Below are 27,425 nucleotides of genomic sequence, written 5' to 3'. Positions count from 1 at the left end.
GCTCATGAATGAGGGAGACCACCACAACTTCTTTTTGCCCTGATTCATAAATGTACTACACCATATTTCCAGCTAACCTTTTGTTAGCTAACAACTTTGGGAAATGCATAAAATTAAGCATAAGCTCAATTCTTTTTTGATTAGTGGTGGCAGACAGATCACAACCAGTAACTGAACGGAGACTTCAGTGGCAAACAGTGCTTGAGAGCGGAAGGGTTAGAGCACTCCAAATCATTTCATTGGAGATGTCTAATGGCCAAGACCTAATGATCTCACATCCTGAAAAGAAAATATAACCAGATAACATCTCAACGACAGCCTTGCATTTCAGCTCATTATTAGAAAGGATGTACTAACCTGCACCTTTGCATTTCACTTGCGTGTGCCTTCCTGTGCATGGTACTAATAGGAAACAAGCAGGAATGACTGCAATAATAGCTAAAAAATGAGCTTATAACTGAACAAAACATTGTCTTAGTGCTAAGATAAAGCTGTAAAGTCACGTTCTCATACGAGATCCAATGATTGGGTTGTTCAATCTTCTTGATGTTCAGTCTGGAGGTATTAAACAAAATTATTTGTAAGAGTGGTTCTTCAGCATTTCAGAAAGGCTTTCTCAGAAAATAGCTGTGCAACAGTTCAGAATAAATAAATTAGACTCAAGGAATCTACTTGCAGAAGTGTTGAGCTCTCTCCTGGCTAATTTATGCTAGGTTAATTAGCTGAAATGTGGCCTGCTTCTGATATTCAGCATATTCAAACACTAAAAAAAACAACAGCTTCTAGCGTAGATGTTACTCTATAGTACCGCCTTTAAAACTTATGATATTAAAAACATAGCCAACCTGATCTGAAAAAACACAACTCATTCTCTGAAACACAAGTAAGACAGACTTAATAAAAGCAAGATACTGCAGGACTATCTAAAAAGTATTGAAGAGATCTTCTTCAATTTCTGATTCCCTGATTCTGTTATTTCCTTTATGAGTTCATCTACTATTTCTTCCAACCAGTTTTGTAAAGAAACAAGTGCAAATTCTTGAAGATGTATCTGATGAAACATACACCTTGGAGGTATTGCATTGTCTTATAATTAATCCTTTTGTTCTGCTAGTAAAACAAAACTCTGACTAAATACAAGCACAGCACTCAGAAGCATTGTATGGTTGCTGCGTATTAGGCAGTAATACTACCAGAATGCTGACCCAGGAAAAATATCTATATCATTCATATTGTTTTCCATGGTATGTAGTCCAAGTAATAAACATCTTCTCATTTGCAGTATGAGATGTGATTCACTAATCTAGAAAATTAGATTTCTAAAAGAACACAGATTACACTTGCCAAGTACCAAAAATCGATCAGAATCACTCCATTCTTTTTAATAAACTTTCTCCATGTAAAAACAATTCAGAAGGAATCAATATGAATTTATACATATATAAAAAATCCTATTATCATTCATTTATTCAAATAGAGATCTTAGCCTTAATTAAAATGGAGCTACTGGGACCCAAAGGGAGAACATATGCCTAAGTCCTACAATTACTTATTTATTGTTTTAATTAATTATTTATTATGAAGAGTAATTTTCAAAGAGATTACTGATGTGCAAAGTTACAGTGGACTCAGAATGAAAAGTGCAAATATAGAACGCTTTCACACAACCAACTGAAGTCAAAATCATTTCGGTGCACGTTAATGTATAAGCAATACCATTTCTCTCCCAGGTGGTTCTATGCGAAGGCAAGAGCTTTGACTTGATAACCCTTGAGTGTTCCTTCCAACCTGGGATATTCTATGATTCTGTAGGCATGTAAATATACGGTTACATGCACACAAGGAGGGGGAGAAATCAAAGAGAAAATGAAATTCTAGCGAAACAAGGAAGTGGAGATAAGAAAAAACATATATCTGGCCTGATGATACCCCTCCTCAACAAGACTAATTTATATTCATTAAACCCAAATCTAGCTGCACACATGATGGTAATAGTTTGGTTGAGTATGAATGTCTGAACATCTGAAGGGCTCCTTGCAGTCTGATCCTCCTCAGTCTCCCTAACATGGGAATGATGGCACTGGGTTGAAGAACATGGGTGGAGTTCTCTTTTGCTCTCTGTGTACTGCACAGGAGAACAAAGCTGGGCTAGTGGACTTTTAAACAACAATGGCAGAGGTTAAATGGTGGCTGTGAACTCATGATGGGAGTTCAGCTACCTCTTCACACCTCCTGGTTTAAGTGGACACAGAATTCTCCAAAGCCATTTGGATTGGAAGATCTCAGTGCTTTCTAACAATGGGGGACCCTTCAGAGTATATTCTATATTCAATATCAAAGATGCTACAATAGTTCACGTTATCTGGGGATGCATACAAATCTGGCCTTGAATCATACTGAAGTCCGCGCTGTCATGATCTACATTAACCAAGTCTGGTTTATACTGTTTTTAAGCCAGATATCCGCTGATGTGTTCTCACTACTGTGCAGTCAAACCATACTACTGTTACAGCTCAAGGAATTTTATTACTCTAACAGCTTAGATCAAGGAAAACAATCCATTCTTTTCCTCAAGCATTAAATAAACATTAATTCTAATGAAAGATGAAGCCATCTGTTGTCCTTGGTTATACACAGATGTATGATAATCATTGCCTATATTGCAAACTGTGTACAGATGTAAAGGCAAGAGTATTTAGCCACATGGTCTACTGAAATCTTTTTAAAAGCAGCTTCGTTTGGGATTCTGCTGTTACCAGACCAATAAATGCTTTGTTGAGGAGTACAGTAAAGAATAAGAGAGAGCACAAAATAAGTTTTAGTGAACGGTTTGCAGCTGCTTCTTTTCTTGTTAAGCATTCAGTACAACCACACTGGGAGAATTGCTCAAAACCTTCATTTTATCATGTTTACTACTTAGAAAACATATACTGTCAATGCCACAGGGTTCTGCTGGACTTTCTGTTCCAGATTTACATCAAATTCACAAAGCCAAAGGTAAAAATGTTTACTTAGGATGCACGCAAGAAAAACAACCCTTATGGAAGAGCTTTCTGAGATATCTGCAGCAGAGCTTCTCAAGGGTGAATCTTGCAGCTTTGCTACACAGACATCACTGGCTATCAGTTACAAGAAATTTTTCTTCTGCTTGCAGTGACTGAGTGCTAAAGGAGAAAAGATACTGAGATATTTGTCTTTGCATCTTCTTTAACTCTAAATGTCTTTGTAATAACATTCTATGAAATTGAGTCACAGTATATAAAGACATGAAAGTATTCTCTTTATTATCGAAAGGGTCATAAAAATGTAGCATAATCCAAGCTTGCCAAGGTAAATTGGCACTGAAATTATAAAATCTCTTTGTGCAAGTTGTTGACTAATACCAAGACAGGAATAAAATGGGTTAACCTGATGATAGCAAGTGAAGTGCATGCTCTGTACCAGGCTCTGGTTAGTACAAAATATTTTTAGCTAACTGACCTTACTGAAAATTTTGAATGAAACAAGGTAAGAAATAAATCTAGTCTGGTATGCAAAATTCTGATGAACATGTGGAAAATCCTGCTGGTGAACACATGAGGTTTATGGCCATATGCTCAGCTGGTCTCTAGTATGGATACAACAAGCCTGCAGCATTGCCAAGTAATGATCATGTAAATTTATGTTTCTGATTATGCCGTGTAGCAATCAGAGTAATCTAGCTGAAGTTGATCAATCTAGACTTCCAAGGAAAAGAAGTAGGGAGTATTTTCTTATTTTCAGCACTGTTGGTTGTTTTTTTTTTTTTTTTTTTTTGTCCTTTGCTTTTGTTTATTTAAATTTCTATTCCCTATATGCCTGATTTTGAATAGTAACTGTGAAAATCAGTCTGAACACTAAGCTGAGTACATGTTGTTGACTTGGACAAAGCTGGAAGACGAGAAGCATGGTTTATTTTCTAATGTCTGAGGAATCTGGATCTAGCAAAAGACAAAGAATAGTTAATGGAAGACTTGCTTGGGCCTGAAAAATCTGTGGGAACTGGAAACTTTTGCCTTCTGCTTCTCCTGGGTGGCAGAGCAGGGTCAAGGGGAGTACTCACCCCTGGTCTAAGTGAACTGGAGGCTTACAGCCACACGAGTTTAAGTCCCGGTCAGTCTAAGCACGAGACCTCTCAGAACACAGGCTGGGGAGAACTTTGGTGAACCCAGGATGACAGCAGAAAGAGCAGTTTAGTGACTGCACTGAGGGGGAATGACTCACTGCCGGCATCTCCCTAGAAAAGTTCTGTTTGAGGCATTTGAGCTTTATAGGCAGTTATGAAGGCTCCACAGACAGGGCAAGTTCCTGAAGAGGTAGAATAATAGGAAAGGGACAGATAAGATTTCTTAAGTCTTGTGTACCCATCTAAGGGATTTGTGCTGTTAAGAGCAATGGAAAGCAATGCGAAACCATGCAGGAGATCCACCAAGGCATGTGCGTCCATAAGCAAGTGCTCAAGACGACACACACCTAGTATTATGAAGTAATCTGCCCAAATAATATAACCCTATTGATGAAAGGTTTACCTTTTCCTTGGAACAGTAATTTCTTACGTCTGTTTCTTAGTCATTAGAATTCCCTGTAGCATCATGATGCGTACGTGCTTATCTAAATGTCACACCAGGAACTGAGAGATTGTTGGTTCTGTTGCTTTTGTTCGTTTGTTTTACTGAATACTGTCAGTTTCTTGAAATCTATAGTTTCTTTTGCTACATCCAATTTTTTTTTTTTTTTTTACAATATCACTTAGGGAAATCAAATTGAAGCTCTCAGTACTATTGGTACTGGAATGGAACAATTTAATTCTGTTTCCAGACTTTTTTTAATCCTTATGCAGCAGAATATTTTACTGCTACTTCAATTTCTTTCCTCCATTATTTTTTTTTGAATGCTTTTTTTTTTCTCAGAAACTAATACAAAGAAAAAAAATGGAAGCATTCATTTACAACTGAACAGGAAATTTGAGTTTCTGTGAAGCTATGAAGGCTGCCAATAGAACATAAAAAAATTATTGCCTTACCCATTCCTCTGTTTCTTCTTGACATTCAAAGTGAGGCATTCAAAGAACAGATAGACTCAAAAAATAAGCAACTCAAGCCCACTCAAAACTGAACTTGTGCTAGTATCCAAGGTAAGTGCATTTCTAAACAGCTTCCCTTTAACCTATATCCCCAATGATAATATGTAGAGGAATAAAATTTAATATTCTCATAGATATAAATCTTCATTGAAAATACCAGGTCACATACAAGTTCATCTGCATCCATCAAAAATATTTTATAATTCATCCAACCCTCCTTTCATAGCCATAGTTCAAAAAAGCGAGTAAGAATAAGGCATTAGGACATGAGCTGAAGCAAACTAATACCCACCACAGATGGAGAAGTGTTCAATAATAAAATAAAATCTGAGATGCGAGGATAGCACATTGAAGAAATTTCTAAAGATTTAGTGCAGAGAAAGCAGTTCTACTGGCTCAGAAAAGATAATTAAACTGATTACTCTCCAGTTCTGTCTCCCATGATTCCACATGACGCTTCTCAGATACAGTGACAATGAATGAAAAAGTCTAAAAGTCTGATGAATAAGACTGTGCTGAGAAAAGAATACCTTAGCTTTAGTGTTTTGTTATAACCAAGCAGCTTTCAGGTAGTTGTTGAAAATTAAAATGTAGTATTAATGATTCTCACCCGTCTATCTACTCATAAGAGTGATTCATGAACAGATGCATGTTTTAATCTATCAGCTACCACTTGTGGGTTGTAAGGTTTTTATATTTGTTTGTTTCTTTTTTCATTCAGTCTATTGGTAAAATATCAGTAATCAAAGGTAATTTAAAATAAGAAGGTTAAGATTCATAATCAGTGTGTTTTCAAAAGAATAATAGATATTTTTAAGACTTTTCTTAATCAAAGATGCAATTTTTACTGCTGAAGAGAGGGAAGAGCTTGATATTCCCAAACATCAAGCCCAAAATGAATTTCTCTTATATTATTTACCTGTTGTTTTAACCTCTGACTGCTTTTTAAAATTTATTTTTATAAAACACTAAATTCTCTTGTCTTTGTTATCAAGAGGAACTAGTTAAATTAGAGATGAGGCAGAGGAAAACAGCCAAATTTTGTGAATAATTCTGTTTTCAAAATCAAAAGCAGCATGCAGAAACCTGCATTTCCATTTCTGAAAAGAGATACTTTCCTTTTCTTCCTGGTCTTGACTGAGAGGTCTTTTACGACAGTGATAGTTTCATGACAAGATTAGGTAAATTGTTCTGGAGAAACTGTAACTGAGTTTGTATTCATTGAGTGAGTATTTGAGCACAATAACGATAGGGAGGTTTATTTACCCTCCTTCCCCTTTCATATCAGCAGAGCAACCAAGCACTCTGTAATCTTTTATAAGAGGTGAATTCAAAGGAAACCGGATTTTAGCCAGCAGAGGTAAAAACTCAGAAGCCCTTTATCTGACTTAATAGAATTTTCTTAGCTCCTGTAGCAAAGAAACACTCTCTTCCATGTCAGCAATAACATATGCTAGAATGAAATACTTCTTATATTAGCTTTTATAAAAATCTAGACCATAAAACCTGGCTCCTTGCATGCTGCACTTTACCCGTGTGACTGAAAGCCAGACTGTATCTTCGTGTATACAAAGACGATGAAGAAATGAAAAAAATCCAAAAGAGAATAATGTTATGACATCAGGCTCAGTTTCTTGGATAAAAAGTCCTCTTACAAGAAATAATACATAAAGGAGCAAGAAGACTGTAAGATATAGATATGACAGAAAGAAGGTGGATTCTTGTCTTAAGATATTTAACTTAAAAGAATTGTACTAACACATGACAGCCCTTGAACATACTGTCTGGTTGCAGAGAAGTGCTGACATCTAAAATGTCAAGTTAGGACAGGCTTTTCTACATCAATAGACCCTCGCTTGTCTCTCATTTCTGTTTTATATTTAAGTTTTGTCTTGCAGATTCTAACACACTTTAAACAAATTACCAAGTAATGCTTGGCTCCCTCGTACATCTACAGGGACCTCCTAAATGAGCTGCCTCGGCTACTTTTATTAAGATACTTCTTGGAGTAACAAACTTCTTCAACTCTACTTGACAGTAGATGGATGTTTATTTAGTGTACCTCCACCAGACTCACTGCCTGAGAGCTTACAAGGGTGACCTCAGAAAGGAGACCTTCAACTGCTATCTAAAGCATCTACATAGAAACATAGAATTAGCAAGGTTGGAAAAGACCTACAAGATCATCCAGTCCAACCATCCACCTACCACCAATAACCCCACTAAACCATGTCTCTCAACACAACATCTAAACATTCCTTGAACACCTCCAGGGACGGTGACTCCACCACTTCCCTGGGCAGCCCATTCCAGTGCCTGACCACTCTTTCAGAAAAACAGTATGTTCTAACGTTCAGCCTGAATCTCCTCTGGTGCAACTTGAGGCTATTCCCCCTCATCCTGTCACTAGTTGTAAGAGAGAAGAGGCCGATATGCACCAGTATTCCTCCAAGAAGACAGAGGACTTGTAGGTTGATCATAGTATCATCATAGAGATGATAGAAAGAGAATGAAGTTATTTCTCTAAAACACATCTGTAGCTTCAGGAACTGCTGCCCTGTTTCACAGAGCTTTAAGAAACATTATATTTATTTTACTCCAATGAGACATCCTCTAGTGGGACTATAAAATACATGGAGACAAACTGAGGAAACACCACAAGAGAACTCTGAATCACCAAAGATTTTCAGTATAATTGTATTTTATGGAATTAGCTCTGTATTCTTGAGAAACAGTTTTCTTGCAAGAATCTTCTTGTTTTACTTTTCTGATTAAAAATAATTATGTAACCCTTTCTTACAAATTCAACAATTAGAACTTGAAAAGAAAGTGACTCTGCCTTCATCTGTTCTGCAGCAGATGAAAAGGAACAGAAAGAGGGCAAGCAGTGAACACCAGCATGGAGAAAAAGAAACCAGAACACTATGTCATGCCTTCCTCTTCTGAAAGGTTGAACAAGAGAATCATTAAAAATCTTATGTTTATATAGAAGGTATGTGGGGCGTGATGTTTGGGAAAAGCTGGTCTGACAGCAGTTAACTACGACTGACAACACTGAATTCTTCAGAAATTCTGAAGTGGATGAAACTACTTAGGAGGCATTGCAGCGAGAGTCTGTCCAACACCTCTCTCTCAGCTCTGTTCTGCACACGCTTTCTCAGCTCAGCTTTACGCTGCCAAAGGAAGCACCTAGAACTCTATTAAGGGAAAGCTCAAAGACAGATTTCTTCTTTCTGGAGGTTGTAAAATTTATGTCCATTTCTAGTGACTTATTCCTTGAAAATGGGCAGCCCCATGTGGAATACTGTGCTCACATACTGATTTCTGTGAACATAAACTTTCTTACCATTTCAGTAACATCTCTGAGAGACTGAGAAAGATAATTCTTGAACAATAGGCCACACCATTTATTTTTAATGTTTTCTATAATTTCTTGCACAAACACACACACACAAAAAGAAAAATGCATTATTTCACAAGACAGGAAACAATTTCAAAAACAAATGATCGTATGCTTCTGCTTGAGGAAAGCATCTTCCAGTGGAAAAATAATTCAAAATTTTTTCATTATCTTTAAAACATAGGAGAACTACATAATGAAAAAGGTTAAAAAAAAAAAAAAAAAAAAAAGCACTGTCTCCCTTGACAATCTGAGAAATATCATACGAGAATGCTTGAGATTGTCTTACTGGTGGCTGACCCCAGGATGTCTCAGGTTTCTGAAACTCTGTTTCTGCTGCTACAGAGTTACCACCCCAAGTAGAGCCCCAGACTTCTCATCTCACAGTCTCACCAGTTCCTATTGCAGGCCTCCCCTGAGCATTTCCCATTTTCTTCCCCCCAAGAGCCCACCTCTCTTCCCAAGGCATTCTGCTTTCAACTCAGCCTCAAACATGCCTCCACTCATGCTAAATCTCTACTCTTCCAACTTCTTTGCTCTGGTAGAAGAGCTGATGCCCAGTGTAGCAGGTCCGTTTAAGGATGCCAGTAATGACCTGTTAAAACAGGTCAATGAATTAGACTGAAAGACATGACTTGCTCTTCACAAATGCAGCTAGCCGTAAGTCACATGCATATTGTATGTTAAGTCTGTCCTTATGTTTACATTCTTATGTATTGCTTCCATAATCATTTCTTTCATAATTCATCTAGTGATTAAAATTGCATGGAATTATTCATAATTCCCTACCTAATCTGTCTTTAAAGTATGAAATATACTTGCCCTTTCCCAGTCTTCTGGGATTTGCCTTCTCATCCTCAAACTCCCAGAGTTAACTACTAATACTTCTATGACAGCTCTACAGATTACCAGGCCTGTGAATTTTCAGTCCCAGCAGCTTAAACTGGGAACCAGGACCTGTGAAAAACTGGAGGTCATAGTTGCTCCTGGCAGGGATTTCCTGGCACTGAATTCTTCATTTATCAAAACCAGCTTCTAAATCAATGCATGCAATAAGTTCAAGGATCTGAAGAAAAAATTAATTAGCTTCGTATTCCTTTAACCAGCCAAAGTGTAATTTAGATAGCCTTGGCAGTAGGAAGATACCATCTTTTTCTCATATTACTTTTTCTTTACAAGTGAGTGCAAGAAGAAATTGTTGGAGTTAGGAGAGATTCTTCTGCTATTCTTACTTGCATAGCACCAGGGAGGAAAGAACCAGTAACATGTCAGCATGTCATCTGTCCCAGATTACTGGCTGCCACTTTTTTCTTTCTTGCATATCTCTAGCAATAACTAATTGGTAACTGAGTTAGATCTCAGGTAGATGGGAAGAAGGGAAAAGTCAAGCTTTCAGGCTAGAAATACCATAGTGACAGCTCCTGATATTAGCAGACAAAAGTAAATTACTGGGCCACGATTATTCTGAGCACAAATGAATGCACACTCACTATCTTTATGTTATAATACTACCCTCTTTTACTTATTTTATCAGATTTATTTTCCTATCAAATATAACTGGATTCTTAACAGCTACCTTTACAATTGCCATGTTATTTTCTGTGTCCATATCATTTTGTTCTCTTTGCTCATGTTTTTCTATTCTTAAGCTAATGCTGACTAAGGTAAGATGCCAATTAATAGCCCTACAAGTTGAAACTAAGGAGGGCAAAGATTGGAGCCTGACAGAAAAAATTTTGATGCACTTTTTAATGAAATAATTTGTAGTTAAGTAAGACGGAGTGAGTCACTAGAATCATCAGTAGTCAGCAGTACTTACGCTCTCATTCATTGTTGCATGCAGTACCAAAGAAAGGACTGCAGTATAAGCATAAACCTTCTAAAAAAGTAATTATTTTTACTATTATCTGTACTGCCCAGCTCCCCCATGGTAAAATAAACAGGGAAACCAGAACCAAACCAAATACCTCGGATGAACATTAAAAACTGCTTTCCTTTGCCTCACAACATTCGAACAAATGTTTCAGGGTGACAATTGTGCACCAACTCAGCTCTGTCAGCACTAATGACTTCACGAATTGTCATATGATTTGTGTTGCACATTCTGCTTAGAAACAGGTTGTGTGATACCATTTTTCCTATATTGTGTGGATGGGGGAGTGAAAGGCTGATGATTCATTGAAGAATAATCTCATTCAGATACAGAAATAAAAGTGAGCCAAGAAAAAAATTAAAATTTCCAAAGCAAATTGGTCTGTGTAACAGCAAGAAAAGGAGAAAGAGATGAATTAGGGAAAGAATTTCAAAACATTTTGAAAATTTTTCCCACAAAGTAAAATTAAAAAGGGACCAATCAGTCTCATAATGAAATCATCTTTCATGAATATTCAAGGTACGTGCTAATTTTATCGTTACCAACCAGATCTAGATATGTCTAGATATTTTTGTATACTTTGTTGAAAATGTTTCTATTGAGTTTCTTCCTTCCCACAGTTATTTTTCCAACATGAATGAAGAATTTGAGAACAGAAGCCATTTTATACAGAAATAGTGGTAGATGACAGTAATGGCAATGTTATAACATAGGTACTAAGGCAGGGTACCTCACGTCCATGTTCTCTATGCCACTCTGAGCAGGGCATGCGTTGAAATGTGATCTCATCACTTGAAAGCATGCATCAGGTAACAGAGTGAATGTCACCAGTATTAGGTACAGGATTTATGCTTGAGATTGTGAGAAGTGAGGATCTAAACCTGCGTCTTTGATATCAAAGTCTGTGACGTGATAGCAAAGAACTGATTTTAACTGTTTCTTAGGGGAAAACACAGTTCAACCAAAAATCAAAAGAAACACTTTGGGTAAAAGAACAGATTTTGTCAAAGCAGTTTTGTGTGTGTGTGTCGCTGCTTCTTGTTGTTTAAGATGAAAGGACAGTGTATTTAAACAGCCCCTAATAAATCATAGTCTTTGCTTCTGTTTTTCCCTTCCTCTTATAAGCAGTTATAAACAGCATAGTAAGAAGCAAAAAAACATTCAGTTCCAAAAGATTCAAAACAAAAGATAAATCTTTAAAAAATATGCGTATCTCCTGCTGATTTGAGGATTAATTCTTTGCGGGAGAAAAATACATCCAAGATCCTTCACAGAATGGGATTTTTAATTACAAAATGCCTTTCTGGCAGAGTCCACTGCTCAGAGCTTGTAACAAAACATCAGGGCCCTTAAAATTGTAGTCTACTCACACGCTAGAGGATGGTATGTTACTGAAATACAAAACTAGGGAGGGAACTTGGTAAGAAGATATGATTTCCACCTCTAAATATTTAGGAAGATAACCACATCTTGCTTGAAATAGCGCTGAGTGCTGTGTGGTTTTGTTGCAGATTCCAGAACTACTGCACAGAGAAAAGATTCAAATACACACTCAGGTGTTTCAGCTGCTTCCTCAGCCCATGACTTTTCAAGAGCACTTCATTGCAAGGGCAAGCCTGGCCTGCAAAGGTCACAGTTTCTCTTGGTGACATAAAGCTCCCATCGGCTGTGACGAAAAAATAAGGAAGCTTTCAACTTAAATGAGTAATAGAGCGCAGCTGAGCAGATGGAATGAGAACTGCAGTGTGAGAGGTTTTCAGAGCTAGCACACAGGTAGTTCCTACTTGGAGAAGGGGAGCGCAGAAACAATGAAACACCTCCCCTAGTGCTGGTAACCCTGTTCCGTAATAAAAGGGAAGCACAAGCATACCACAGTTCATGCTCTTAGGTGTGTTTGAAGGCTCTCCTATTTCTCCTGTAGTAATATAAAAGCCCAGGTACATCTTCTCTAGGATCTTGCTTTGAACATTAGCTTTGAATGTATAATGAAACACTGTTTGAGGCATTGTGTAGGGATAAGGGGGAATATGTGTTTGACTTTTCTTGTAAGCCTTATATGAGCCATTTACAAGTAAGGTGAATACCACAGAGTCACTGGCTGTTTAGTATAGAAAGGTCAAAAACAATTTTCTGGTACTGTGAAAGTCTGAGACCACTGTAAAGAAGTCGGAGGGATTTGCTGAATAAAATTCAAGTACTGAATAACTGAGCAGGGTTTTGAGGAGCTGTGGAAGGAATCAAATGTACAAAGTCAAAAATAATTACAGCCAATAACTATACCTCAGTGAAGAATGTTGCTCATAAACTACTGATTTTTTCTTTCCTCACCAAAAGCAGTTCACTTTTAAACATTATTCAAAAGGTACGATTAAACAGGACAAACAGATTGGTGTCAATTATATAAATTTGCATAACAGTAGTCCCAGCTGAGGAGGGAAGATCTTTAGTTTAATGGCTCTAAGAATTCAAAGTAAGACTTTGAGCTTTAAAAAATATGCAGGAAAAGAGTGTGGAGGGAAATATTTCATTTACCAACACCAGAAATACCACGTCACAAGATTGTTATTGATGATCTGTTCCAATTTTAAGCCTCAGCTGGGTTTAGCTATTGGCTACATAAACCTACACTAGCTTCCTTATTTAAGCTTAGAGCTGAAGCTCCAGATGTCATAGCAAAATTCAACAGGTATCATGAATCATTGCTCTTAATCCAGTTTACTAATATGAACTCAAACCAGTTGCAGTTTATATTCCCTGCAGTAAATCAATGCGCAGCAGCAATACAGAGTCTCTGTTCAGTTGCTCCAAAAATTCTCACCCATTCCAGCTTGCTGTTCATTGCTTATAAATGAACAGAAAGTTACCGTGCCAAAACTCATCGTCCTTTCTTAGGGGGAAAAAAAATATTATATATATATATATAAAAATATAAGATGACAGACCAATTGCAGCTTAGCTCAGGACACAACATTACCATTTTAATAACCCTGTAGCCAAGACAGATACAATGCTATCTATGTTAAAATATTTCTCGTTTATGCTTATCACATGACACGGTGTTTCTATATGTTTAATATGTTTGAGAATGGCTTTGCTGTCTTTATGTTACTAGTTCTCTGGACTGGTATCCTTTGAAGCTTGTTGTGTTTCCCATCTTGCATCAATCACATGGCTCTACTTTCTGGATATGGCTGTGCTCATCTAATAGTCAATATTATAGGATGCACAGTGTCATTCATTATTATGGAGAAAAATCCACTCTCTTCCAGAGAAGGAAATATTGTGACCTATCATAACTGTTAATGCATGCTTACTTGGCAAAATACCTTGCAGACTTTTAGAAAAGATTATTTCTCTTTCAGTGTGGATATTTTCAGCCTACAGTATATTTCTATCTAGGATTATTAATCCTGGGAGCACTCTGATGCCTTTTCAGGCAGATTATGGGAAGAATTCTGTGTTACGCTGGAATTGAAGGACATTTGTTAGGTGGTTGTTGCTTCTAGAAAAAAAAAAGCATGAAAATATTTCCTGTCCTGAAGAATTTACTGTTCAAGTAGCTCTGGACTCAATGATTTATAGAAAAACGTTTGAACTTCAATGTGGTTCAGGGCCTAAGTTTTTAAGGATTGTCTGTATGTACGTAAGTAGATTCCACATCTCTGATCCACCATTATGATACAATGTGGTGGTGTCATCACTGTGTATTATGCTGTGGTTGAAATTGTTCTTTTTGAAGTATTACAATGATGAGGACACATCTCAAAGCCATTCTACCACTTTGCTTTACCACCCACGTACATGAATATAACAGTCAATATTCCCTTCCAGCACTAAATCCAATACAGAAGGTCTCAGATATTCTTCATTTCGAGAAAGAAGAAAGAGTGGAAGAACAGAGCATAAGATGTAGTGACAGAAAAGACTATTACCATAAATTGACTTGGTCATTCTTTCAAGGAAAAACCATCATTTCTGATTCATCTGACTTCTCATAAGGACCTCTTGTCCTTATTTGAAGCCCCGAAGTGATGAAAAACTAATTGTACTTATGAATAAGTTGTCGTAGCAACCATCTGCACTTTTTTTTCAGGATTAAATCCATCTTCAAATTCCAGCCACTAAATTATCTTACATCTTTACCTCTTTCTATGATATGTCTTCTCTCCACATAAGTATTTTAGAGGTTGTTAAAGTCATCTGATAATTTCCTTACAAATAACCCAAAGAGCTTGGTCTTTTTAGTCTTTCATTTATAAGTTGCCTTTTCTATATCTAAAATCACTGCTATTGATGAAGCCATACAAACTTACCAGAATACCTAGGGTACCCATTACTTTGCTACTGCTCTTCTCATAAATGCCACGTTTTAAATTAAAATCCCTTTTCCCAATAATCTTCTGTGATGCTCTGATGTGTTCCAGAAGGTTTAAATGCTGACTGAGGAGTGAGGGCGAGGGGGGACAGAAATGATCAGGCGTTACACAAAAGTGAAAAGCCATTGCAGACAGAAAACATCTGCAAGCCAGCATGTGTGGTCCACTTGCCCTTGTAGGGGCAGAGATAGGAGAACTAGCCAGTGGAGCAGTGCCATACTAGCTGTTCTCCAAGGAAAGGATTCCTTCATGGGGAAAAGGAAACTGAAGATGTTGATATGAAGACAGCAGAAGATAGTTGTGGCCTTGGTGGAAATTTATATCCAGGAATCTCACTGTTATAAAGCAGAGACACAAGAAATTGAACCTATGCAATTGTTTTCTTCCAGAAAAATCTATCCATTCAGGTCTTACTATAGAGCTAATCGCCAAATGTACTGAACAGTGACCATAAAGGAAAAGAGGAGATGAATACACATCCATTCGTACATCATCTGACTTTTCACAAGGCGTTTGTATTTGGACACGTTTGGTGATAGCATTAAAAACTTGAGGGACAAAGGATTGGAGTCCATCAAGAAAATATATTCATTGTGAAACATCAACTCAGCTTCTAAAGATCTAGTTTGCTTGCTTCAGAAAGAAATGTTTAGGTATGCCTTAGGCATGATCTACAATGAAATGTTTGGGGGGTGATTATATGAAAAAAAAATGGCATTACAAGAGACTTGACCACAACGAAACCATGTGATGAAGTCTCCTCTTCTTGATCAGTCACCAAGATCCTGTTTCTGCTCCACGGGTATCTCTGTCTTTCCTTGAGGTTCAAGCAAGTCTTTTGTCCTAAATGTGATGCTTTAGGACCAAAGTACAACAGGGAGTTGAAAAGAAAAGGGCAATTTGTTAACAGATAATCAAGGAATTTCTTTAAGCAAATTTCGTCTCTGGTTTAGCAATTAGGTAACATTTGTCAAAAGGAGAGCGCAGTCTTTTCCATTTATGATTTAAATATGGACCGAAAATGAAGAAAATAGGAACTTCTGGAGTCAAGCATGCTCCTTTCTCCTTGCCTGAGAGTCAGTGCCATCAGATCTGGCTGTCATGTTTCAAGTGCCTCTAAGCAGCTCATAATCCTTTCATACCTCAAGGGCAGCCAAGCTCTTCTGCCATCTATAGCTAATGGATGTGGTTTTGATCTTCAAGTAAACGTATCCATCTCATTTCACCAGTGTTGTTTCAGTGGCTCACCTCCGTGCTATGACACAGGGACATTTAGAGACTATTCAGATGTCCTTCTGATTTCTTCATATACAATATATCTGACAAAGTAGTATGTTTCTCAGTGGTCGTGGTTTTTCTGCCTTTTCTTGACAGATTTAGAGCAAGAAAAAGGTTACAAGCGCTTAAAATACTAAACAAGCTTGCAGTAATTTGTATCTTATTTAAAACAAACAGAACAAAAAAAAGAACCAACCAAAACAACAACTTATTTCTTAGACAACCAACAGCATCCCAAAGGAAACTGAGGAGAGTCAGCACGTACTGAAGAAGAATCATCTCTATGATTTTTTGGAACAAAATAATTCGCAGCTTTATTTAACAGAGCAACATTTTGCATAGTTGCAACAAGTGAAGCAAGACCATCTAGAATTTTTTATTAAAAAAATAAAATTAAATAAAAAGAAGACTGCATCAACAAAATTCCTGACCTGCATTTCTGCGAAATTCTCATCCGAGCAGCAGAACAACAGCTATTTACACGCTCATATAAAACAACAGATTAAAGAACAAAACAAAACAACCAACAAATCAAACAACCCTGGAAGTTGCTAGAGGTGAACAGCAGCTCATGTGAGCTGTCCTGTGCAGAGGGAACTCTGCTCCCCACCTCTGCTCACCAACCTGACAGCAGAAAACTGGCCATAAACTGGTTTATACTTGTGCTGGGCAACGAAATCTTACTCTGAAAATATCCTGAAATAGCATTCATGATATTCAGCAATAGAGTAGCTACTGGGACTTCATGTAACACTGCAATTTTATAGAGAGTGTTTACAGTCATGGTTTGTTCTTGGACTTCTATCTTTTGGGTTTGGAAGCTGGACAAAATGCCTTGTTTTACTAACTTGTTGTAAATAGGTAGTCAAATAAATATGCATTTTTTTTTACTATTATGTGCGTTTCAATGGCTTGTAAATATATTTCAAATATTTTTATGGTGCTTGAAGCTGAGCACAACATCTTATGACTAACAACCTGAAAAGTCATAAAGGCCACAACCAAATATTTTTGAGCAGATAGCTTTGACAGATAGGTATGTGTGAACACAAAAGTCTCCATCAGGTTATTGTGAACCCTGCCAAATCTGTTTTGTTGATAAAATATTTTATTTCCTGAAATAAGAGATGCACTCTTTCTCACCACAGCAAGTTTCCTGGGTTTTATAAGTCAGTTTATCAAATGTAATGTGTAAGCTCGCTCCACTGCAAAGGAGATGAGATGTGGATGAAAAGCAAAATAGCTGAAAGTGACGAGGAGGAGGAGAGGTAAGCAAGGTGGCAGGGGCACAGAAATGAGAAAATATTTTCAAGGTACAGAACAGATTGTCTTGTTTCTTATGCCAGGTGAGGACATTGCCTACTCCCGAGAAAGTGGCACCCAGAAGCCGTTCATGTGCTGTAGAAGTGGTGCTGAGCAGGAGCCATGCTACTGCCATGGTCACCTGAAGTGACTATTCTCCCCCTTGTTTTACTTCACATTGAAACATCTAAAAACAGAACATCATCTCTGTGTTCTGATTATTTCCAAATCTCTTCTTTTTCCTACCCAAAACCCTGCCTGCCTTTTTACTGGGCAGAAAGGAAAGACAAGCTGGTCATAACTGCCTCCTCCTACTGCCAGCACTGTCACTGCTCTATCACCTCAAGGTTAACAAGGAAAGAAACTGGGGGAGGTTTTACTATCCTGCATTAAAACACTTACCTCCTGCTGTGCAGTGAATAAATGAGCTCATTCTGAAATTAGTCACCACAGCAGACAGATTATGAGAAAATGAGGAGCATGAAAGCTTTTAGTCAGTACAGAAGTGAGCAGAGCTGGACTTAGCTAGGGGTCTGAGAAGCAACCATTGTCCAGGATAATGCAGATAATTCATCTGGGAACACAGTGCCTTCAGGCTGGGGATGCATACTTTTATGAAACTGCTTTGAAATTCTTATTTTACACATGAAGCCAAACCAAAATTCTAAGTTTCATCGTCTGAGAGGATAATATAACACTTTCACCCAGCACCACTTGATCTGAGCACTGCGGGAGCTCCATCTGAGCCCAGCACAAAAAAAAGGCCGGTGATAACAGACCCAGTCCCTCAAAGGCAAAAGTTGGAAAGCCAGATCTCACAATATCTGTTTAGAAAAGTGATCTGTAGCCATTGCAAGGAGTGGGGCAGTAGGTTCAAAGCCACACAAAAATGCTATCCCTCTGTGCTTTGGCAGAACAAGAGAAACTTCAAAGAAAAAATAAGTGGTAAGTTATAGATTTTATATACATACATATATATATATATATATATTTTTTTTTGTCAGGAAACAAAAATCTATTTGTTCTGTAGCTTTTCACTGCATAAAGATCTGGACCAGAAATAAAAGATAAAGGATTTCACTGGAATCAAGTGAGAGTGGTGTTGAAGTTGGTTTTGTAGCAATAAGAAATGGTGCTCACATTGCAGGGAAAAGGACAGTTGGCATTAATCCATTGCCATATGAAATGCAGCCTGGCAAAATAAGATCTGAAAACTCCCCCTTATCAGGTGTGGAAAGGGGGGGGGGAGAGCATCTCACACGTCTCTGCTAAGTAGTTACTCAGGAATTGCCGACCTGAGTGTTAAGGACAGTTTCCTGCCTGAGCTCTGTGTGGATTGTTCCAGATTTAGATAAAGTTATATGGATAATAAGGAAAATAAAGAGAAAGGGAGAAGCATCAGCAGTGAACAGCAAGACCAGTATAGTAAATTTCTTGTTATATTAAGTATGTTAAAGGCTGAAGTAGAACCCATTGACCTTCATTGACTTCGATGAGCTTTTCATCAGCCCCTTACTGCAAATGTGGTTTGCAATGACAAGGAAATCATAACAGCAGTGACATTATATAATTGTGTTTAGAGATAGGATATAGCTTTGAAATATCTTGTATGCCTTTTTGTAAATATCTGATTGAATTAAGCTGAATAAGCTTGAGCTGTACCTATAAATTATAAATATCTTGCCAGAGAAGTTGACAATTATTATATGACCTTAGCAATAAGAAAATCAAGGCCATATCAGACACTATTCACGGGAAATGAGTCTCAGAGTAGGGGGTCAGGGGCGTAAATCGATATAGGTTCAAAGATGTCATGAGAATAAAGCAGATGAACACCAGCTAAGCACTTGGGCTGTTCATGATGGTCCCTTGTGTTGTAATCCATCTCCCAGCAAATTAGCAGCAAGATTCCAGATTTGAAAGGGGCATTATTAGACCTTGATTTCAGAAGTTCTTCCTTAGGAATACAGCAGGGAACCTGTGGGTCCGAATTTTTATCCCATTGTTTTTTTTTTGTTTTTTTTTGGGTTTTTTTGTTTTTTTTTTTTTACACTTTTTGCTCTTTTACACAGAAGTGCTTTGGCAAAAGTGGTTCCTGTCAGGCAATTCTGCAAGTTCAAAAAGCCAGTACCTTAGTTCATGAAAAGTTAACTACATTATACTCATGATCGTGACAGAATTATCTGCAGTAACATTTAGCATTGACTGCCTACATAAAGGCTATGTAGATTTCCCAAAACAATAGAATGAGAAAGAGAAAGAAGAAAAATAAAGAATATATCATAGTATAATTACTAATTCATTCTTACATCCACACAAGAGTTGCCTCCATCCAGTTGGGTAATTTCGGAAAGGCAACCTGCTCATTGCATTTACTGTCTCTGCCCAAATTTTCTTTGATTCTTAGGGCTTCAATTTTACTAAAGTACTTGTGTATGCATATAAGTTAAATGACATGAAATCCAGAGCATCAACCTTATCATACAATTCAAATTACGTATCTAATAAACTGTGTGTAATAATTACATTTATTGACCTTCTATTTCTTCCATGCAGCTGACTACCAGTGCAATTCTCAACTGTCAGTTTATTCTCGATTCATGCATGGTCATTTGTTTTGGACTTACTCAGCATTAAGTCACTTCTCTTGTGTTTATCCCCAGTAGAGTATTTTCACATTCCTTCTCAGTCTTCATCTTCCAAGAGTACTCATTACATGTCCTTAGTATTTTTGAGCACGATAGGCTCTGAATTCATTCTCTCAGAATCTCTGCATCTGTTCAGACACATCGGTGGCTCCCATTCAAATGATGTTCAATGAATACACTTAACTTTTCCTTCTAGCTATCATCTCTTCTTTGTGCCATCTGAACTAGTAGCAAAAATTCTGATTGTAAATTCCTCTTTTCATGACCCTGGTACTTTGTTCTGTTGAATTTTATCTCACTTTTATTGCTTCAGTCCCCAAGGTCATCCAATTATTCCAACATGGTGTTTCAATCCTCTGCATTGATACAGTCCCAACAAATTTATTTAAAATGTTTCTGTGTTTTGTGTCAAGCTTATTAATGGAAGCATTAACCAAGGCCTATGCTTGAGCAATTCAATATTAACCTCCCCCTCATCCCAACAGTTTGCTTTCTAGATCAAACTCTTATTTCCCTTGTGCCACAGCTGATTCCCGTCTGCTCCAATTTTAAAAGTTATTCTTTTGTCATTGTCCCAAACACCTTACAGAAGTAACGAGATCTTCACTTCTCAAGTTTATTGGAGTAAAATGCTTTACTTATTTTCTCTTTGGTAAATCTTTATTGCCTTCACTCATTTTTCATTTCCCTTGAATTTGCTCTACAAAATTTTTTCTGTTAAATCTTTCATGCAAAAAAACTGTTTTTGAAAATGTTTTAATTTACAGGAGTGTATATGGAGCTCTCATTTTGCATTTATTTGGCAGCCAGATTTTTGTTTGTTTGTTTCCTTTTCTTTTTATTTACTTGTTTTTGCCTCAGTGGTTTAGTGCCTCATTGGTCTAGTGAGGTCTCAAATGCACTCATCTACAAGTAACAAATCCCAGAACAGACTCTACAAACAAATAATCATACATCAACTCTTCCTTGCTACATCTTATCTTCTGACTAGCTCTGAAGAAATGGAAGGAGATAGGAATTTTACCCTTGACAGGTAGGTAGGTTTATGAAGTGAAAACTAAATCTAGCGCAATATTGAGTCTAAGTTGGCGCTGTCCAGGATTCCCAAACTTCCACACAACCAACACAATGTCAGATTTGAAAGACAACAAAATCTGAGTTATAACCACTGACTTTAGAACATAGAGACAAATCTGTAATGGACAGAAATATACAGATGGCCTTCTGTTGTTTCTTATGAACCCATGTAATTCCACCTGCCTGAAATGCCACAACCCACTTTCCCAATGGATTTATACACAATGCAACTTAACATGGCAGAAGGTTTTCTCACGGACTCTCTCTTTCTAGTCTGATCAACTGTACTCATAAAGGTAAAACAATAAATATGTTAAGGGCATTAATAGAATCAGGCAAAATAACGCATTACTTTCTGAACTAGAGAGTATACTCAGTGCATGCTAATAGTGCTGTAATTTCATTGCTGTCAAGGGTATTTAAACATCATATTTATTACAGCAACTCCTGAAGATGCTCTTCCTGCAAATGAAAGTTAGTTCTGTGCTTAGAATAATAATTTTTCAATAATACCAAAGTAGTGCAGGAGACTAATAGATGAGAGATAAACACAAATTAAACAAGCAAAATGGGGGTGAAAAGGAGCCTCTCAGTCCAGAACCTCATTCAGCCAAGAAGATATATTTTGTTAGCTGTCAGTGCAACTAGTTGAAAGCCATACATCTTCAAAATGTTGACAACCCTACTCCGTTATGAATCATGAAACTACTAATGAAAGCTTGTTGCTGAACCCTGCCAGAAAACATCCTTCATACCAGTGGTTCTGCAGTCTTTTAATAGTATTAGTATTGCATAAGTCAGCCAAAGATATATTATTATAATGTTTCAATTCTATGGCGTTTAGAACATGGGTGGTCAACTTAACATGCTCAAAATCTTGAAAGAGCCTTTACTAGCTTTTCCAGTCACAGTGCCAGAATGAGGAATACTTATGTAGAAAGTCTCAACTGCTACTTATAACTGCTTCTGAAAGCAAAGATAATGCTGAGTATTCAAAGTTTGACAGGAACTGTAAGGTGCCAGAAATTACCATGATGCATTTCTCAGTCCACACATGTTTTGCAGACTTAACTCCCAGGAGTAATTCATAGCCACACCAATGCTCTTACTGACCAAGAAGGATAACTATATTGTGCAAACAATTCATGAACTAAGAAATCCTGTATCCTCTCATAGTTCTGTGTCATCCATTGCATAAAGTGTTCCTTCATCTACATCACTTTTCAGGGTCAGGTCCAAAGATTATTATTAATTATTATTATTAGTAATTATTAGTAATTATTATTGTTATTATTTCACCAGTAACCTCGGTGATACAACATTTATGATTCATTTTAAGGAGTTTCAGTTGCCCTGTGGTCTTAATGGTTATATACCTTACAGATAGTCTGGGGCAATGAAGACTCCATCTTGCAAAAAAGAAACTGCATAGGCTAGAAGATAGTTTGTAGAGCCCTTCAGAACCCTGTATTCAACTTAAAATCATTGGGTTACTTTGTGCAAGAATAGATCCAGAGTCTGATTTCACATCTGCTTGTATATCTCCTGATACAAAGAAGACAGTCCAGGCTTCTGCTGTTTTTCAACAAGGCTGATCTTAAATATAGCAAAGGCAATAACAGTTTGATGCCTACAAGTGACACGTTAAACAGCTATCATAATGCATCTGTCAGCATTGCTGGTCTTGCACAAGGAGTACAAGCTTTGACAAGAGAGGATGCCTAGGTACTCTGTATTTCCACAGCATGAAGCAAAAGGCAAATCTGGCACATGGTTGGATTATGTAATTCTAGTGGCAATTTCACAGCAAGCCTAATCACTGTAAGGTTATTCTAATTAATCTAACGGTTTTACAGTATGCCTAACTGTGAGAAGAATGATTCCAAGTGTTGCAGTAATGTGGCAGATCCATATTGAACTGCACAATAAAGAAAGAATGCAGAGTTTGTAATGGGGCAGGAAGGCATCCATTCCTACTTACGGTCTTAATCTGGGAAATTGGGAACCAGATTAGGAAACTGAACTTTCTGAAAGTTATCCAGAAAACAAAAGGTAGGAAGAGAAAAAAAAGAAGAAAATTCTGGACAAGGTTGAGGAATCATCACCCAAACAAATAAGAAAAGAAGGAAAGATCTTCAGCTGCGACTGCCCTGCACTGTTCCTGTAGCTATCCAAAAAGCAATACCTCAAAGAAATCTGGTGCAGGGAAGGCACGGGAACTTAGCTGAATGTCTCAGCATGACTGGGGCAGAGCTGCCAGGGAAATTAAAAAACCTGCAGATAAATCATTTGCACATTTTTTCTTTTTCACAGTGAAGGAGCACATCAAAGTTCATAAATTGAAGAGAAGGAAAAGGCCAGGATGAAAATCACAAGGCACAGATTTATCACACGGAGGTCTGGTGAGCCAGATGTAGTTTTTAAAGCATTAATGAGTTTACTCTTTCTTCATCTCCTCTCTCACATCCACTTCATGTTCTCACATTTCAGATGCAACTCTGAGATTCCTTTTAACACAATGGAATTGAAAGAGTGAAGTTCTGCTCCTGATAACAGTCAGAAAAATGACATGTTCTGTACAGGAATATCAAAATGGATATTGGTGGGTGTCATATTTCTCATTTTTATAATCATAATCATGCATTTGTTATGTGAGATACTCTACAGTTATTGCTCGAAATCAAGGTCTACCAAATATTCATTTTTAGTTATAGAACAAACCATAACAAGAGAAGATTAAAAAAAAAAAAAGCCTGACAAATCTAAGCAAAGAGAAGATACAAGGGAAAGGAAAGTGCAAGGTCTTACCAAACTTCAGTGCTGAAACTTGAAAAAAAATCAGTCTCTGAAGAGCTGGTGCTCAGTGTGAAATCTGAGCAGCTCACACATGCACTGAACAGTAGGAGTTTATGGGGTGCTATCTGTAATGGCAGCTAAACATCACTCACTTATCAGATAAGGTACTGGAGCACAATACTGGAAGTATGTGAAAAAGCTGTGAGAAAGCATGATATATATTACGTACGGATTTCCATGTACTTGATTTTTGCAGTGCTCTCTCTTTCCTGGAACTAAAGTTCCAAGTAATTCATGCCCGTTCACTTCCTGCATTTGTTCATTCTTTAGACATCGTATCTTCTTTTCTAAGTTTCAAATTCCCACCCCTTCCCAGTTTGTTTCCTGCCAATACAATTAAAATATTCGCTAGATTATTCCGTAACAGCTCACAGAGTTTGTTACTGCTTACATTTTTATACACATTTGCTTTAGTAGTGCTGATAACTTATTTTAGGCTTTTAGCAGATCTTTTTGGTTCCAAACGTACACATTTCCTGTTGATACCATGCTGTGCTTGCGTGAGGTAAATCATAATTGCTATTTGTAAGCTTGGGTCAGTGAGGAGACCGACATTTGGAAAAAGCCCAATTAAAATCAGCCTAGATGGCCACAATAACATCTGTGTTCGTCACACTTTACTTTTAGGAGTGCTAAGTAAATATCTCCCTAAGTAGTATGACCAGTGGTAATACACATTTTCTTCCTGAACAACATGGACAAATATTTAGAGGATTTTTCTTCTGTTCCTGGGAAAGTAACAAATATTTGCTTGCACTCCTGAAAAAAATTCAACCTATAAGGATTTAAGCTCCAAAATTGTCATGTAATTTCTGATACAAAATCAGGTTCCTCCCCCAAAAAGAAAACAAGCATAGAGTAAAAAGCATCATGCAGGTTTTGGTTTTTTTTCTTTTTCAAATAACCAACTGTTAGGCCAGAAATTATTACATCTGATTTGTATTCATGAAGTATAATGCAGCAACCTTACTTGTAGATGTCCTCTCTCACATACACACCAGCAGCAACAGGTCTCAAATTGTTAACCCTTTTCTTCACATTCACATCATCTCTTCAGCACTATATTCTAATTGCTTTATCTTCTCTCGCATTTCAGCTGAACAAATATCTCATTTTGTCAGGGCGTAGTAGGGACTCTTCTGAAGTCTATCAGATATCTACTTTCCAGAACTACTGATGCATATGAAAAATAAGCTTGGAAAAGTAAGGCAGATGGATTTAGAGGTGGGGGCAGATTAAGAGGGTGCTGGATCTGAGTAATCAAAAGCAGAATCCCTCAGCTCACAGGCACTTCTGGAGGTGGAGGATTTTGTTTACTGAGATATCTTTCACCATTCAGAACTTACTTCAGAGCCTGACTCTGCAGGGCAAAGAGTTCAGCCTCCTTCATGTGTTTCAAGTATTTCTCAGTCTGCCACTGTCACCGATATGTGTCAAAACTTGATTTAAATAGTTCTCATAACAGGCATGAAAAGAAATGTAAACAGCAAACTCAAGTACATCGATGCAGTTTGTCTGCAGTCTTTTATCATTTTACACAACAGCGGCTTTTGCTGCTTCCTTGTTACTGTCAGAAATGTAGTTGGTGTCCAAAATGTTGCACTAAAACAGAGAAAGAAACCTAATTTCCTAAAATTATGACAGACTCTGACTAATCAACAAACCAGAAAAGTGGACAGAGACCTCGGTTTTCCTTTTAGATTCAAGACCAGATTTTATCAGTATGTGATGGATCATTCAAATATGCAGATACAGGCACAGCTGCAAATCTGATGCATACAACAAGAGTAAGACTAGTCTCCTTACGCTATATTTTCTTTTTGCAGCTCATTTGGAAAGAAAGATTTCTGGGTGAAGGTCCAAAATCATTTGGTTTTGTCCAAAGTCAGTTGAAATTCACACAGTGGAACATCACTGTTCCTAGAATAGCAGACAATTCTGAAATCTAAAGGTATGCTTAACAAAACATAGTTCAGGGGGAAAATGAAATAGCTGCCTAGAACTCTACTTAATTCAAATCTGATATTTTCAGTTTCCTCTAATAATCAAATTAATGCCTAGGAAAACATCAGTCCAAGTAATTCCTTACATTTAAGGAAAACAGCATCTATTTCTTATGAAGGCACCAACACCAAGACTGGTTTTAGTCAGCCTCCTTCCAAAAGCAGAATTTTCAATCCTTCTCTTCAAAGAGCTTCGTAATGCAAATTCTGTGCCTGCATGTCAAAGGGCAGCACTCGGACCTCAGGGAGGTCCCCCATCACCAGCAGGGCCTTAGGAACCTGTCAGTGCTGAGATCAGAAGAACAGCCTTCTACAGATGAGAAAACAATCATTTATTCAATTTACTGGTTCAGATTACCACACCAGAAGAGGGAAGACTAGGACATCTGCCTACTCCAAACACTAGGTTCTTGTCAGATACTTAAACTGGCAATGAACAGAGCACTAGATAAATGGAGTATATTTTTGCCACATTATACTCAGTCAACCACGTGTGATGTGCCTAACCAGTAAACTTGCATTGATGTGACCTCAAAAAAGTGACTACTCCAAATAATAATAATAATTTAAAAAAGAAAGTAATGCAATAAAGGTTGTGCCAAACTTCCTCATAGCTTTATACATACATATGTATATATGTATGTGTGTGTGTGTGATTTATTTATGCAGTCAGACCAGCTCTGATAGGAAATAGAGTAAGAATAAGCGAATTTCAGAATTTCTCTTCTGGGGAGTTTTCAATATTCCATCAGAGCAGGTAACATTTGGAGAGAAAAATTCTGAATTTCAAATCTTTAAGAACTGACAATAGATGGAAGCAAACTCAAATATTTTGAACCCAAAGCTAAATAAATGCTGTTTGGAAGTAACCTCAGGAGTCCAGACACTCACTGCAGATGAAACCATCTCAAAAACATTCACAAATCGATATAACAAAAGTTTTCTTATACAACCGTCCCATTAGTGCAAAAAATCACTAGGATATGAAACTGTTTTTTTTTTCAAAGCTTCCTTTATCTCACAAAAGTTTCTTTTCAGAGCTTGAATATCTCAATTTTGTTAGGAGCATAGATTCTCTGTAAATGACCCAAGGTAAAATTTCATTTTTATATCTTTAAACAAAAATACTTTTCCCCCCAAATTGAATAAAACCTCCTGTAACAGCTCTGTTTATAGCAAACTGCTCAAAAACCATCTGCAGACTCATACTCAGATGACCTCTTTGACTAATAATGGCAATAGATATTCGTGTTTGAGAACTTCTTATTCTATCTGTGGAAAATTTTTGGACAAAGAGGATCAAAGTAAAATAAACTATATAGAAAACTAGAAGTGGGTTAGTAATTTGCACATATAAATTCATTTTTTTTCCCACTCATAGTATATAACGTCACTGCCATCTCCTATTTAAAGTGAACAAAGGTCTCTATTACCCAAATGGTTTTGAATTAATATGAGTCTCTACAGCTGTAAGCTATTGTATGTGCAACAGAGTGTAGCCTGCACTGAAG

At 37.2% G+C, this 27,425-nt stretch overlaps 2 long non-coding RNA genes across 2 annotated transcripts in view; one reads left to right on the top strand and one right to left on the bottom strand.

Annotated features, from left to right (window-relative positions):
- Window positions 1-27,425, bottom strand: part of LOC110400041 — a 178,471-nt gene that overhangs the window by 63,697 nt on the left and 87,349 nt on the right. The gene's annotated exons all lie outside the window — the stretch shown is intronic.
- Window positions 1-27,425, top strand: part of LOC110400042 — an 86,194-nt gene that overhangs the window by 39,071 nt on the left and 19,698 nt on the right. The window contains exons 3-4 of the long non-coding RNA XR_002439559.1: window positions 23,369-23,457; window positions 23,546-23,657. This is a non-coding gene — a long non-coding RNA (uncharacterized LOC110400042). The remainder of the gene's footprint in view (window positions 1-23,368; window positions 23,458-23,545; window positions 23,658-27,425) is intronic.

The sequence above is a fragment of the Numida meleagris genome, chromosome 5 (assembly GCF_002078875.1).
Source record: "Numida meleagris isolate 19003 breed g44 Domestic line chromosome 5, NumMel1.0, whole genome shotgun sequence".
Lineage (NCBI taxonomy): Eukaryota > Metazoa > Chordata > Aves > Galliformes > Numididae > Numida > Numida meleagris.
The sequence above is the reverse complement of the archived record's forward strand: the minus strand, read 5'-3'. Positions and strand labels throughout refer to the sequence as shown.